Source organism: Mustelus asterias, chromosome 23 (genome assembly GCF_964213995.1).
Source record: "Mustelus asterias chromosome 23, sMusAst1.hap1.1, whole genome shotgun sequence".
Lineage (NCBI taxonomy): Eukaryota > Metazoa > Chordata > Chondrichthyes > Carcharhiniformes > Triakidae > Mustelus > Mustelus asterias.
In genome coordinates this window covers 55,126,861-55,143,676 of record NC_135823.1, presented here as the reverse complement: position 1 = coordinate 55,143,676, position 16,816 = coordinate 55,126,861, and the positions used below count along the sequence as shown (strand labels likewise).

General features: G+C 46.6%; 1 protein-coding gene across 1 annotated transcript in view; it reads right to left on the bottom strand.

Moving 5' to 3' along the window:
* The window catches only part of rab26 (RAB26, member RAS oncogene family), a 425,728-nt gene that overhangs the window by 124,021 nt on the left and 284,891 nt on the right, over window positions 1-16,816 (bottom strand). The gene's annotated exons all lie outside the window — the stretch shown is intronic.

Below are 16,816 nucleotides of genomic sequence, written 5' to 3'. Positions count from 1 at the left end.
AGAAGGGCAAAAGGAGCAATTTGTTTGCCTCACTCGGTAATCAATGAACATTGCACATCCATTGTGTTGGCAAGTGTTTGGACCCAGGCCCATGGCTGAGATTGTCCAACAGGCCTTTATTCCAATCTGGCTGCAAACGTAGGACGAGCGGACATCTGGCAGACACTCCAGAGAACAGACAAAAGCCAGTTAGTTTTTTGAGAACTGAACTGCTTGGGGACAATGGTAGCATAGTGGTCATGTGACTGGGCCTGTAACCCAGAGGCTCTCACCAATTCAGTGGGGACATGGGTTCAAATCCGAATATGGTAGTTGATGGGTTTTTATGCTCAATTAATAAAAATCTGGAATCGAAAACTAGTCTCAGTAACGGTGACCACGAAACTGCCATAGAATCACCGAATCCCTAGGGTGCAGCAGGAGGCCGGTGAGCCTGACGTCAGTGGTGGGGAAGCTTTTGGAGAAGATACTGAGGGACAGGATATATGCACATTTGGAAGAAAATGGACCAGTTAGGCGGCAAGTTCTCACAGGTCTCAAAGTCTCACCAACTTGATTGAGTTTTTTGAAGAAGTGACAAAGGTAATTGATGAGGGAAGGGCCATGGATGTAGTTTATATGGACTTTAGTAAGGTGTTTGACAAGATCCCACATGGCAGACTGGTACAGAAACTAAAATCACATAGGTATTGGGATGGGTTGGCTGGATGGATACAGAAACGGCTTGGTTATAGAAGACAGAGAATAGCGGTAGAAAAGCGTTTTTCAGAATGGACATCTCAGTTAGTGATGTTTGGCAGGGATCAGTGCTGGGACCTCTGTTGTTTGTAGTAAATATAAATGTTCTGGAGGAAATGTAGGGGCTTCGATAAGTTTGCGGATGACTTAAAGATTGGTGGAGTTGCTGATAGTGCTGAGGATACGACAGAATATGGGTAGATTGGAGACTTGGGCACAGAAATGGCAAATGCAGTTCAATCTGGACAAATGTGAGGTGGTGCGTTTTGGAGGATCAAATTTAGGTGTGAATTAAACTGGAGATGGCAGTACCCTTAGGAATATTAACATACAGGTCCACAGTTCCCTAAAAGTGGCAACACACGTGGCTAGGGTGATTAAGAAAGCAAATGGCATGTTTGCCTGCATCAGCTGGGGCATTGAATACAAGAGTTGGAAAATCATTTGCAGCTATATAAAACCTCAGTTAGGCTGCATTTGGAGTACTGCGTGCAGTTCTGGCCGCCACACTACCAGAAGGACATGGAAGCTTTGGAGAGAGTGCAAAGAAGGTTCACCAGGATGTTGCCTGGTCTCGAGGGTGTCGGCTATGAGGAGAGGTTGAATAAACTAGGATTGTTTTCACTGGAAAGACGGAGGCTGAAGGGAGACCTGATAGAGGTCTACAAAATTATGAGAGGCACAGACAGGGTGGATAGTCAGAGGCTTTTTCCAAGGGTGGAAGTGTTAATTAGAAGAGGGCACAGGTTCAAGGTGAGGGGGGAAAGTTTAAGGGAGATGTGCGAGGGGAATTTTACACAGAGAGTGGTGAGTGTCTAGAATGCAGTGCCAGAGGAGGTGGTGGAAGCAGGCACATTAGCAACATTTGAGAGGCATCTGGATGGGTACATGAATAGGGAGGGAATAGAGGGATATGGACCGAGTAAGTGCAGAAGGTTTTTTTGCTAGTTTAGTTAGGGCATCAATGTCAGCACAGACTTGGAGGTCCGAAGGGCCTGTTCCTGTGTTGTACTTTTCTTTGTTCCTTGAGGCCATTCAGCCCACCGACAACAATCCCACCCAGGCCCTATCCCTGTGTCCCCATGCATTTACCCTGCTGGTCCCTCTGACACTAAGGGGCAGTTTAGGATGGCCAATCAACCTAACCCGCACATCTTTGGATTGTGGGAGAACACCTGGACGAAACAGATGCAGACACGCAGGGAATGTGCAAACCCCGTACAGACAGTCACCCAAGGCTGAAATTGATCCCGGGTCCCTGGCACTCTGAGGCAGCAGTGCTAACCACTGTGCCACTGTCCCACACATCAATTGTTGTAAAAACCCATCTGGTTCACTCGTGCCCTTTAGGGAAGGGAATCTGTCGTCCTTACCCAGCCTGGCCTACATGTGACTCCAGACCCATAACAATGTGATTGACTTTTAACTGCCCCTCTAAAATGGCTGAACAAGACATTCAGTTCAAGGGCAATTAGGGATGGGCAACAAATGCCCATCCCTAATGATGCCCAGTGATGCCCACATCCCGTGAAAAGATCCTTTGAGCAGGTGTAGAAAGAGAACGCAGGAAGCTCTACAAAATCTAAAGAGAACAGCAGACACCAGAAACTGGGATAGGAAACATGCAGGTCACAAAGCATTGGTGGAAAATATAATAAGATAAAAAGAAACTTAACCTGTTCCTAAGGCAGATGATATCTCCATTCCTACAAAGTACACTGTTCGTTAATTGACCATACATTTTCCTGGAGTTCCCTCAGGGAAGTCAGGCAGAAAGAATTAAGGAACTTCCCAAAGATTTCCTGGTGTTTCATTTGGCTTTCCCAAGAGATTACATGGCTGACTGATGCACATAGTTTCGCAGCTGTCTGTGTGGACGGGGCCCGGGGCTTTCTCTTGGTCTGATTTTTAATGTGATATGTTCAGATGGGTGCTCAATGAAGTTCTACCCTGCTGCAAGGCACTTCAATCTAATTCCAAAAAGGTTCCAATCTGACTATAATATCTTCTGTCACACTGCTAATGGCAACTGACACAGGCTTTTTCTGAAAATTGACATTCAATTTCCCTCAACACACATTCTCTTCAATCTCCTGGATTTTATAGAGTCAAAGAGGTTTACAGCATGGAAACAGGCCCTTCGGCCCAACTTGTCCATGCCGCCCTTTCTTTTTTAAAACCCCTAAGCTAATCCCAATTGCCCGCATTTGGCCCATATCCCTCTATACCCATCGTACCCATCTAACTATCTAAATGCTTTTTAAAAGACAAAATTGTACCTGCTTCTACTACTACCTCTGGCAGCTTGTTCCAGACACTCGCCACCCCATTTTGCTGGGATACAATGCTTTCCCTAACTCACCGACTGGTTTTGGGTTTTTTTAACATTCCTTCATGGGATGTGGGCATCACTGGCTGGGCCAGCATTTATGGCCCATCCGTAACTGCCCTCCATTTCAGAGGGCATTTAAGATTCAACCACATTGCTGTGGATCTGGAGTCACATGTAGGCCAGACGGGGTAAGGACTGCAGATTTCCTTCCCTAAAGGACAGTAGTGAGCCAGATGGGTTTTTACGACAATGGTTTCATGGTCTTCAATAGATTGTTTCAATTCCAGATTGTTATTGAATTCAAATTTCACCATCTGCCGTGGTGGGATTCGAACCTGCGTCCCCAGAACATTGCCCTGTGTCTCTGGATTACTAGTCCAGTGACAATACCCCTAGGCCACTGCCTCCCATAGCTGGGGTACTGGATTAGCAACCCACAGGCTGTCAGTTCAAGTCTCCCCACAGAAAGTTGGGAAATGTAACTCAGTTGATTCAATAATTTGTGGATGGGCATTGGGACAATGCACCTGGGAATCTCCCAGTCTCATTGAGCAGCAGAGCAGAGTCGATGGGCTGAATGGCCTGTTCCTGTTCCTACATCTTACGGTCAGTTTGTGGTGGACTGAGAGATACAGTGAATTAAATACTAGCTTGTCACCTCTGTCATTTGAGTACAACCAGAGCACTGTGTCCTTTAGCGCTGGCTATGACAATAGCAAATGTGCTTTGGTGTTGGGGGGTGCGTGGGGGGAGGGGGGGTGGCATCCGATCACAGCACAAAGCTACACTAATCTTACATTCAAAGGGACGGCAGGATGGCTGATGTGAGTGTAGGAATGTTCTCTTGAAGTTGAGATAATGTTGAGGGGAAGGTGGGAAGGGGAGGGTGTGATTACTGTGTGCCTGAGATGGTGGATTTATGATGTGGAGATGACGGCGTTGGACTGGGGTGAACACAGTAAGAGTTTTAACAACACCAGGTTAAAGTCCAACAGGTTTACTTGGTAGCAAACACTGTTAGTTTTCGGAGCGCTGCTCCTTCGTCAGATGGAGTGGAAATTTCCACTCCATCTGACGAAGGAGCAGCGCTCCGAAAGCGAATGGTGTTTCCTACCAAATAAACCTGTTGGACTTTAACCTGGTGTTGTTAAAACTCTTACTATGGTGGATTTAGCCATGCTGTAGTTGAACTGAGAGCGCTGACATAGTTCCCCCTCTCTGGCCCTCATGAACACAAAGTTCACAAAAATAGTTTCAGAAAAGAGACAACATGGTTCAGGAATGGCACATAATTTTCCACCAACGCTTAATGCACGCACCCCAGACATAATCTCTTCCACCATTTTCCGTCGGGAAAATGACACAACAGTGCCAAGCGGCTCAAGAACAGCTTCTTCCCTGCTGCCATCAGCCTTTTGAATGGTCCTGTCATATATTCAGCTGATGTTTCTCTAACCATATCTGTAACTGCAGCACTATATTCTACCCCCTATCCTTTTCTTCTCCCCTATGTGCTCTATGAACAGTATGCTTTGTCAGTACAGCGGGCAAGAAACAATACTTTTCACTGTATTCCAATACAGGTGACAATAATAAATCAAATCAGATCAAATCAAACCCACTGCAGCTCAACATCGACATACCGGTGAAGCTCTGGCTGCACAATCCACTCGCTAACAGATGATCCATTCCAAACAGCCCTAACTCTGAGACTTCCTGACGAATCCCTCAGTGGATATTGTTACAATTATTCCTGTTCAACAGACGGTTCATTTATAATGCAACATGAAGGGCAATTTCTAAAGGGCATTTCCTGCTCCATAGAAGTAGGTCTGCATGAAAGAGAGCGCAAGAGAAAAAGAGAAAGAAAGATAGAGAGAGAGAAAGAAAGAAAGAGAGAAAGAAAGAAAGAGAAAAAGCAAGATAGAGAGAAAGAAAGATAGAATGAGGGGTAGAAAGAAAAAGAGAAATAGAGAAAGAAATAAAGAAAAAAAAGAAAAGAGAGAGGAAGCTGTTTGTAGAAGATCCTTATTCAAATAAGAGTAGGGCATTCAACCTATTTCTTGGTCAATGTTTTTCCTTCAATCCATGCCACCAAAGCTGGTGAATATTTGTCTACTTTACTGTCCGTGGGATCATGCCATGCGACAAACAGCTGTTGCCTGTGTCTGGCTGACAGCAGTGTCTGTAATCATAAATTGGTAATGAGGCACTTTGAGATGTGAGGATGAGATGTCGCAAATGCAAGTTCTGTCTTCGCGATTTACTGCTTCAAAGGGCGGAAGTGCTTCCCATCGGCTTTCAGCTGCAAATTGCAGAGATTCAACAGCAGTCTAACGGCAATGTGTCAAAACATTATTTTGTATTCAGCCCAAAAAAAGTTTACAGCAAAACTCCAGCTATTTTCACATTCCGGATGCTGGGAAAGATTTTGCCCACGGGTTTAATTGCCACCACATGGTGACAACCCTGGTGCAATTTGAACACCTCCCCTTCACCACGGCCCCCCCCCCCCACCCCCACCCCCGCCCCACCACCTCCCCCACAGCCCTGGATTATTTGTCTAATCTCTGGATTACTAACACAGCCGATACAGATACAAGTCTGAGAATTGTACGTGGCAGTATATCAGTTGCAGTTGTAAATACCGATCGATGATTTCTCACCGTTATATTCTGACTGCAGTTATATTGTGCTAAGGTGTTGAAGAATTGTGCAAATCCGTCGCTTTTCCGGGTGAATGGAGATTATGCAGACACAGCCAACATCAAGGTGGCACGGAGACCCGGGGCAACCTATTTGGTCATGATGTAGAGATGCCGGCGTTGGACTGGGGTGAACACAGTAAGAAGTCTCACAACACCAGGTTAAAGTCCAACAGATTGGACTTGTCCACCTGTTGGACTTTAACCTATTTGGTGCCAGCTTAATGAAAATATCATAGCATCGTAACAAGGACATTGGTCACACTCCTTATTTTGCTAACCAGCTAGAGATGGGTAAAAGGGTGGCGACCACAAGGTGATTCTTACGTTTGTGTTCACACAAGTCGAACATAATCTAACAGAAATGCTTTATCTGCTTGTCAGAGCCTGGCAGTAGATTGAATTGAAGATGTCCTTGAATTGAAACTAACAGACGACAGTTACTGGAGACTGAGAGTGATTGAATGCAGAAGTCATTCTGTGGCATTTGAAGGAGTGCTTGAGCTCTCACACAGAGCTCCACGTTTTTCTACAGATGGGCTTTTCACAATCACGCATTTCTGTTTATCTCAGGTAACAGGGCAGAGTGCACAGTGCTGATCCAGCGCTGTAAAAATAGGAAAGGAAGGCAGACTTTGACTCATTTCATAATTTCAGGATACCCTAAGCGCTTGAAGGCCAATAAAGTACATTTGAAGTGCTCCTTATTTATTCATTTGCGGATGTGGGCATCGCTGACTGGGCCAGCATTTATTGCCCATCCCTAACTGCCCTCCATTTCAGAGGGTATCTGAGAGTCAACCACATTGCTGTGGATCTAGAGTCACATGTAGGCCAGACCAAATAAGGACGGCAGATTTCCTTCCCGAAAGGACATTGGTGAACCAGATGGGTTTTTACCACAATCGACAATGGTTTCAATGGTCATCAATAGACTTTTAATTCCAGATTTTTATTGAATTCAAATTTCACCATCTGCCGTGGTGGGATCTGACCTCAGGTCCCCAGATCTCACCCTGAGTCTTTAGATGACTAGTCCAGTGACAACACCTCTACACTACCGCCTCCCCCCATCGTCACTATTCTAGCATGAGAAACCTGACAGCCAATTTACGTACAGCAAGCTCCCACGGGCGGCACGGTGACACAGTGGTTAGCACTTCTGCCTCACGGCACCAGGGACCCGGGTTCGATTCCCGGCTTGAGTCACTGTCTGTGCAGAGTCTATACGTTCTCCCCGTGTCTGTGTGGGTTTCCTCCGGGTGCTCCAGTTTTCCCCCACAGTCCGAAAGACATGCTGGTTAGATGCATTGGCCATACTAAATTCGCTCTCAGTGGACCCGAACAGGTGCCAGAGGGTGGCGACTAGGGGATTTTTCACAGTAACTTCATTGCAGTGTTAATGTAAGCCTACTTGTGACATTAATAAATAAAAATCTGATAATCTTTTGAAGTGGTGTTGGGTGCAGGATGAATATTGGTCAGCGGATGGGATAGAATTCCCTTCTTCAACCAGGGCAATGGAATCTTTTATCTCCAACTGAGGGACGGATGGGACCTCAGGTTAGCCAGACCTTTGACAGAGCAGTACTCCCTTTGTATTGAGCTGATGTTTCAGCCAATATGACACATCCATGGGACCTTGCACCTTCGGATTCAGAGGCAAGAGCATGACCACTGAGCCAGGACTGACACCAAGCTGAGCACGCCAGCCAAAGCAGCAGATACAAGCCAGGGAAGGTGGGACCAGGTTCACAAGCTCCTGGGCAGATTGCACCTTGAGTTTTGCTTCCAGACTGCTGGTTAAGAAAGACAAGACAATACTGAAAAGAGCCACAAGTCTAATGTTAGAGGAAAACAATGTGGGGAGGCAAGGGCTTCTAGGATCAGAAACATAAGCCGGCACGGTGGCACAATGGTTAGCACTGCTGCCTCACAGCGCCAGGGACCCGGATTCGATTGCAGCCTTGAGTCACTGTCTGTGTGGAGTTTGCACATTCTCCCTGTGTCTGCATGGGTTTCCTCCAGGTACTCCGGTTTCCTCCCACAGTCCAAAGATATGCGGGTTAGACGGATTGGTCATGATGAATTGCCCCTTAGTGTCCAAAGATGTGTAGGTTAGGGTGATTAGCCACGGTAAATGCCTAGGGTTACGGAGATAGGGTGCAGGTGAGCCTGGATGAGATACTCTGCCAGAGAGTTGGTGCAGACTCAATGGACTAAATGGCCTCCTTCTGCATGTGATGATACAAGGTATCTCTGTGGCGATCTTATAGAGGGTACATGAAAGGATTAAGGAAATGGCTGAGGTACATCTGGAAAATGCCCACAAAATAGAAATGTCACAACTAAACTAGGTTATCCGAGCATCAGTTAGGTAGAAAGCTAGTAGAAGATACTGACTAGAATCCAAGCTAATCAAACGTCCCAATATCACTATTGTCATTATTGATTGATAATTCCGTCTGTCTATATAAAATGCCTCACAACACCAGGCTGAAGTCCAACAGGTTCATTTGGAATCACGAGCTTTCGGAGCGCTGCTCCTTCACCTGATGAAGGAGCAGCGCTCCAACAGCTCGAGATTCCAAATAAACCTGTTGGACTTTAACCTGGTGTTGTGAGACTGTGCCCACCCCAGTCCAACACCGGCATCTCCACATCATATATAAAATGCACTCAGACGCCGATTATTTATAAAAGGAATGTTGAAAGGACAATATTCTCTTAACCTTTCTGGTCATTTTCCAATCAAAAAAATACTTTTTAATAACAACGTTATTACAAAAAAAGAGCACCACCACCCTGTTCTCTGAGAATCCAGTCCACACTTTACATCAGATGGGTTTGGTTTGTGTTTTGTACTGTGTGTTCACTTTTACGGATGTGGCCAGTGATGAAGCAGTCAGTCAGTCAGGTTGCGGAGGATCGCTGCAGAATCTGACATGTCAGCCTGCGCTTCCCAGCAATTTTTAAGCCCTTGAAGTGTTTCATCAAAGGCGGAGAGGAGTTGACTGTCACACAAATTGCTAGTTACTCCGGGAAATTTGAATAAAATTAGCCCTCAGATTGCACCGAAGCGCAGCAATTTTCCTCCCTCGCTGCTAAGCTTTGCCTGTTGCTTTCCTCAGATCTCTGGCTGTAAAACACATGGGGCATGTGTGATTTTCAAGGGGAAAGGGAAGAAAAAGAGACAGTGCAGATGCCAAAGAGCAGTGCGCGCAGAGGTGATGTCTAAAGACAGCTGAAAAGCAGACAGAATTGTCTTTAACACAAGCAGCGCTGTGGTAATGCCCAGATATTCTGGCGGCACAATGGCACAGTGGTTGGCACTGCTGCCTCACGGCGCCAGGGACCTGGGTTCGATTCCGGCCTCCGGTCACTGTCTGTGTGGAATCTGCACGTTCTCCCCGTGTGCTCCAGTTTCCTCCCACAGTCTAAAGATGTGTGGGTTGGCCATGCTGAATTACCCCTTAGTGTCACGGGGACTAGCTAGGGTAAATAGGTGGGATTACGGGGATAGGGCCTGGGTGGGATTGTTGGTGCAGGCTCGACGGGTCGAATGGCCTCCTTCTGCACTGTAGGGATTCTATGGGCTGGACTTTCCGGCCACACTCACCCCATAAAATGGAAAATCCTGTCCGAGGCCAACGGACCTCCGCATGGTCCATCCCCCTGTAATAAGTCCTCGGAGGCAGAAGTCCCTTCACCAAAATCCCTTTATTTACAAATCTGACAACATCATGCAGAGTGCTTTCAGTCAGCAGTCAACACTCGGAGTCCCAGAAGAAGTGACACGCCTTGTTAAGTACAAAGCAAGAGACCCATCAATTTGACCCTTAATCAGGGAGTTCATATTCTCAGAGGCCCACCTCAATTGCCTGATTAAAGTCATTACACCCCCCGCCGCCCTCTCGGTTTCCCGTGGCAGGCGGGACGGGATAAATCCCCCTCATGATTCTAGAATAATGTTGGTTGGGAGATTAGATATTTTAGGGTGCGGGCATCGCTGGCTAAGCCAGCATTTATTGCCTATCCCTAGTTGCCCTTGTGAAGTTGATGGTGAGCTGCCTTCTTGTATCTCCAGCTCATTATCAAAATCATGCCATGGAATACACACCTGAGAGAGGAGACAGGGCCTCAGTTTAACGTCACGTCTAATAACATGCCGGGATAATCACCCTTCCTCCGTCTCTCCTATCCCACCCGGCCTTCTGTGTTTCCGACAAAAGCGACCCCACCTCCAGCCTCAACAGTAAGATGGGCCTGAAGTGTCTGAAAGACCACGCACTTAGTTATCAATATGGGACATCAGTGCTTTGCTACCTTGGCCCGTGATGCTTGACCCAGGTTGAGTGTTTAATTAGCCTCGTACGCCAGCGCTCTGCAATGCACAGAGGCGGTGATTATGAGTTATGAGTACATGGGGTTTATAACTCCCACACATCGCAGAGAGTCTCAAACTACACTGATGCTGCCCCACAAAAGAGGGAAGCGTCAAAAATCGGAGCAAAGCAATGAATCAATGTCCCCGTTACAACCGCCAACTGGATTTTGCCGGATTTCTTGCTTTATAAGTTTATTTATTTATTAGTCATAAGCAGGTTTTCATTAACACTGTAATGAAATTACTGTGAAAATCCTCTAGTCGCCACATTGCGGCACCTGTTCTGGTACACCGAGGGAGAATTTAGCACGGCCAATGCATCTAACCAGCACCTCTTTCGGACTGTGGGAGGAAACCGGAGCACCTGGGGGAAACCCACGCAGACACGGGGAGAACGTGCAGACTCCGCACAGACAGCGACCCAAGCGGGGAATCGAACCCGGGTCCCCGGTGCCGTGAGGCAGCAGTGCTAACCACTGTGCCACCGTGTCGCCCCCACAATCTAAAATGTGACAATGGTAGACATCGGCATGTTGTCAGATCTCTCATATTCCCAGCTGTTCTGCTATGAAGAAGCTGTACCACTTCGCAATCAATGATGTGAGACTTTCGCTTCAGTCATGTCACAACTGAAGGATGAGATCGCTGTCTCATTACTAAATCCCTACCCTTTACTAATGACACTGAATTCATTCTCAGTTGTGTACTGTGATTATACTTGGCACTTGATCCATTAAACAGCACCTGCAAGGTCCCACACACTTATAAACCCTCCTCACACATGGGGCAAGCGGCCGTATTAGAGGCAGAGAGGCAACATTTTACAGGCCCTGCGTGTTGTGGAGCAGACTCGATGGGCCGAATGGCCTAATTCACCTGCTATAGCTTATCGTTTGCCCATGTTGGCCGGGCAAGGCGAGCCCCCGTGCTTGGCCTCACAGAACAGCAGCACTGTGGGACTCCTTCCTCTTTGTGCTGACTCTACTTTTGTGCAATCGCGCCCAACAGGTCAGGAGAGGTCACAGAATCAGGTGATCCTGTCCCCCCCCCGCTCCCAACTGTGAATCAAAAGAATAGGTCAGTGTCGGTGGAGCAGAGAATGTGTATAAAGACCTGGGGGCGGGCGGGGAGTGGGAGAGCCGAGATTGTGTGTTTGGGATGAGGGGAGTGTCTGAGCAGTTAGGGTTGGAGGAATTGTATCGGCGAGAATGGGGCCCAGCTGAAGAGGAAGAATGTATCTGAGCGACAGAGTTGGAAGCGAGTATCTGTGTGAAAGGGGAGGTGGGGAAATCGAGTAGGGCGGGTGACAATGTTACACAATACTGTTGAGGTAACTAAGCAAACTCAACTCTGGCTCTGAGACACAGCAAGGGAAGGTGCAAGACAAAGGAGGGGAGAGCTGGAGAAGCAGAGCGGGTTCAGGAGCGAATTCGAGCGCTTAGGATAAAGACAGTAGAAGGCACAGCCATCACTGTGGATGAAGGAGGGGGAGATAGACAAGAGGCCGGAGCTGGAGGAACCTGGAGTGATTGGATAATTGTAGGTTTGTAGGATTATAGAGGAGATGATATCGTGAACTTACAGCTACACTTTCACTTTATGCAATCTTCATACGCAGAAGGCGGTTACAAAATCTCTGATAAAAGAACACGAGGTTGGCATTACACACTGGCTACACAGTGGTTAGCGCTGCTGCCTCACAGCGCCAGGGACCCGGGTTCAATTCCGGGTCACTGTCTGTGTGGAGTCTGCACGTTCTGCCCGTGTCTGCGTGGGTTTCCTCCGGGTGCTCCGGTTTCCTCCCACGGGCTGGGTTGATTGGCCATGCTAAATTGACCCTCGTGTCAGGGAGATGAGCAGGGTAAATATATGGGGTTATGGGAATAGGGCCTGGGTGGGGTTGCTGTCAGTGCAGACTCGATGGGCCGAATGGTCTCCTCCTGTACTGTCGGGATTCTATGATTCTAATATTTTGCAGTCACAGACTGAGATGTCGGTTGCAAGGTGTTGAAGATAACTCAACCAGGTGGCAATAAATTCTTCTACTATCAACATTTCTAACACTACATTCACAGAGGGTCCATTTGAATCACCGAGACCCCCTCGAGTGAGAACTCCCCTTCCCCCCCCCCCATCCCCCCACATCTACTGTTCACCACCACCAACACCACTTGTCCCACCGCCAAGAGGGGCTGGGGGTTGGGGAGGGGTGGAATATCTGCTGATCTGCAGCAAAATAACCCCCCCAAAAAAATCCGTGCATACAATTCAATGCAAATTGTGGTATTCGTACCTAACTCACTGAATCTTAAGGAAAAAGAGCACCTGAGAAAAATGACAGAAACACCTCATGCAAAAAAGATAACTAACTAGTTCCTTTCTCACAAGAGACACATTGTTAACTCAACACCACCACAGCAGTTTCATTACTCTGCAATCATTGATCCAGACAAATTGCTGAGTTGATTTCCACAAGGTCCTCCAGTGCTGGATAAATAACCATTAAGGGCTCAGTCACACATATGTGCACCATCGCCTCTCTTTCCCCATTGTGATGACATCTCATTTCATCAGACAGTGAAAATCTCTTTCACCAACACACGTCAACTGACAATATTAAACAGGAGCCTAGGAAACCACCCACCCTTGCACTGGGGGGGGGGGGGGGGGGGGGGGGGGGGGGCACAGTGGTTAGCTTGGGTCACTGTGCGGAGAATGCACCTTCTCCCCATCTCTGCATGGCTTTCATCTGGGCGGACATAGAATCCTACAGTGCAGAAGGAGGCCATTCGGCCCATCGAGCCTGCACCAACCGCAATCCCACCCAAGCCCTATCCCCATAACCGCATGCACTTACCCTAGCTAGTCGCCCTGACACTAAAGGGAAATTTAGCATGGCCAATCCACCTAACTCGCACATCTTTGGACTGTGGGAGAAAACCGGAGCACCCGGAGGAAGGCCACCAGATAATAACATCATTGTGGGGCGAGAAATAAACAAAGAAATAACTGATTAATGTAAAAATGGTACAGCAATTATCACGGGGGATTTTAAGCTACATATCAATTGGTCAAACCAGGTCGGTCAAGGCAGCCTTGAGGAGGAGTTCATAAAATGTACCCGCGACAGCTTCCTTGAACAGTATGTAATGGAACCTACGAGGGAGCAAGCTATCCTAGGTCTGATCCTGTGTAATGAGACAGGAATAATTAATGAACTTACAGTTAGGGATCCTCTCGACAGAAGCGATCACAGTATGGTTGAATTTAAAATACAGATGGAGCGTGAGAAGGTAAAATCCAATACCAGTGTCTTGTGCTTAAACAAAAGAGACTACAATGGGATGAGGGAGGAGTTGTCTAAGGTAGACTGGATAGTCACATGAGCAGCCTGGGAATGGAGGGATACAAACGATTGGTCTAGTTGGACCAAGGAGCGGCACAGGCTTGGAGGGCCGAAGGGCCTGTTTCCTGTGCTGTACTGTTCTTTGTTCTTTGTTCTTTGTAGACTGGGAGCAAAAACTTATGGTGGGACAATTGAGGAACAGTGGAGGACTTTCAAAGCGATCTTTCACAGTGCTCAGCGAAAGTATATACCAGTGATAAGGAAGGACTGTAGAAAAAGAGATAATCAGCCATGGATATCTAAGGAAATAAAGGAGGGTATCAAATTGAACGAAAATGCATACGAAGTGGCAAAGATTAGTGGGAAACTAGAGGATTGGGAAATCTTTAAAGGTCAACAGAAAGCTATGAAAAAAGCTATAAAGAAAAGTAAGATGGATTATGAGAATAAACTAGCTCTGAATATAAAAACAGATAGCAAATGTTTCTACAAATATATAAAACAAAAAAGAGTGGCTAAAGTAAACATTGGTGCTTTAGAGGATGAGAAGCAGGATGTAATAACTGGAAATGAGAAAATGACTGACGCATTGAACAGGTATTTTGTGTCGGTCTTCACAGTGGAAGATACAAATAACATGCCAAAAATTGATGACAGCAAAGCTATGGCAGGTGAGGACCTAGAAACTATCATTATCACGAAAGAGGTAGTGTTGGGCAAGTAATGGGGCTGAAGGTAGATAAGTCTCCTGGGGGGGGGGGGGGTTCTGATGGAATGCATCCCAGCGTACATAAAGAAATGGCAGGGGAAATAGTAAATGCACTAGTGGTAATTTACCAAAATTTGCTGGACTCTGGGGTGGTTCCTGCGGATTGGAAAACAGCAAATGTGATGCCACTGTTTAAAAAAGGAGGTAGACAAAAGGCAGGTAACTATAGGCCGGTTAGCTTAACTTCTGTAGTAGGGAAAATGCTTCAATCTATCATCAAGGAAGAAACAGCGAGACATCTGGATATAAATTGTCCCATTGGTAAGACGCAGAATGGGTTCATAAAGGGCAGGTCATGTTTGACTAATTTGGTGGAATTCTTTGGGAACATTACATGCGCAGTGGACAATGGGGAACCTGTGGATGTGGTGTATCTGGATTTCCAGAAGGTATTTGACAAGGTGCCGCTCCAAAGACTGCTGCATAAGGTAAAGGTGCACGGTGTTACGGGTAATGTATTAGCATGGATAGAGGATTGGTTATCTAACAGAAAGCAAAGAGTAAGGGTAAGTGGGTGTTTTTCTGGTTGGTGATCAGTGACTAGTGGTGTGCCTCGGGGATCAGGGTTGGGACTGCAATTGTTTGCGATTTACATTGATGATTTGGAGTTGGGGACCAAGTGTAGTGTGTCAAAATTCGCAGATGATACGAAGAAGAGTGGCAGAGCAAAGTGTGCAGAGGACGCTGAGAGTCTGCAAAGGGATATAGATAGTCTAAGTGAGTGGACAAGGGTCTGGCAGATGGAGTACAATGTTGGTAAATGTGAGGTCATCCATTTTGGTAGGAATAATGGACTATTATTTAAATGGTAAAACATTGCAGCATGCTGCTGTGCAGAGGGACCTGGGTGTCCTTGTACAAGAATCACAAGGAGTTGGTTTGCAGGTGCAGCAGGCAATTAAGAAGGCAAATGGAATTTTGTCCTTTATTGCTAGAGGGATGGAGTTTAAAAACAGCGAGGTTATGTTGCAGCTGTATAAGGTGCTGATGAGGCCACACCTGGAGTACTGTGCACAGTTTTGGTCTCCTTATTTGAGAAAGGATATACTGGCACTGGAGGGGATGCAGAGGAGATTCACTAGGTTGATTCCAGAGTTGAGAGGATTGGCTTATGAGGAGAGACTGAGTAGACTGGGGCTATACTCATTGGAATTCAGAAGAATGAGGAGAGATCTTACAAGAACATATAAGATTATGAAGGGAATAGATAAGATAGAAGCAGGGAAGTTGTTTCCACTGGCGGGTGAAACTAGAACTAGGGGGCATAGCCTCAAAATAAGGGGAAGCAGATTTAGGACTGAGTTGAGGAGAAACTTCTTCACACAAAGGGTTGTGAATCTGTGGAATTCCCTGCCCAGTGAAGCAGTTGAGGCTACCTCATTGAATGTTTTTAAGGCAAGAATAGTTGGATTTTTGAACAGTAAAGGAATTAAGGGTTATGGTGAGCGGGCAGGTAAGTGCAGCTGAATCCACGAAAAGATCAGCCATGATCTTATTCAATGGCGGAGCAGACTCGAGGGGCCAGATGGCCTATTCCTGCTCCTAGTTCTTATGTTCTTATGAAACCCACGCAGACACGGGGAGAATGTGCAAACTCCACACAGACAGTGACCCAAGTCAGGAATCGAACACGGGTCCCTGGCACTGTGAGGCAGCAGTGCTAGCCACTGTGCCATCATGCTCCGGTTTCCTGCCACTGTCTGAATGACATGCTGGTTAGATGCATTGGTCATGCTAAATTCTTCCTCAGTGTACCCGAATAGGCGCCAGAGTGTGGCGACTAGGGAATTTTGTATCTTCATAGCAGTGTTAATGTAAGCCTATTGTGACACTAATAAATAAGTGAAACTCTGCTCAGAAGATTCTGAGTGAAAGTTAATTCTTAATCACCAACCTTCAGTTCACTTTTTGTTGCCCTGTAACCTTGCCCTGATAGGAAAGGTAATGTGCCAAAGGATGCCAAGTGCCCCATAATTCACAGCTTCTTCATGTCATGAATGATGTATCACAGCTTGGTATGACTCCTGCTCTGACCAAGACCGCAAGAAACGATAAAGGGTTGTGAACGTAGCCTAGTCCATCATGCAAACCAGCCTCCCATCCATTGACTCCATCGACACTTCCTGCTGCCTCGGAAAAGCAGCCTGAACAATTAAGGACCCCATGCACCCCGGACACACTCTCTTCCACCTTCTTCCCTCCGGGAAAAAGATACAAAAGTCTGAGATCACGGACCAACCGACTCAAGAACAACTTCCTCCCTGCTGCCATCAGACCTTTGAATGGACCGACCTCGCAAAAAGTTGATCTTTTTCTACACCCCAGCTATGACTGTAATATTACATTCTGTACCCTCTCCTTTCTTTCTCCCGCATGTACTCTATGAATGGTATGCTTTGTATAGTGTGCAAGAAACAATACTTTTCACTGTATCCCAATTCATGTGACAATAATAAATCAAACCAAAGAGCCAACATCCTTGACACTTTCAATAGCCAAGCATAAGAAATCGAAAGTGTAACACTGCTTTATCACAACA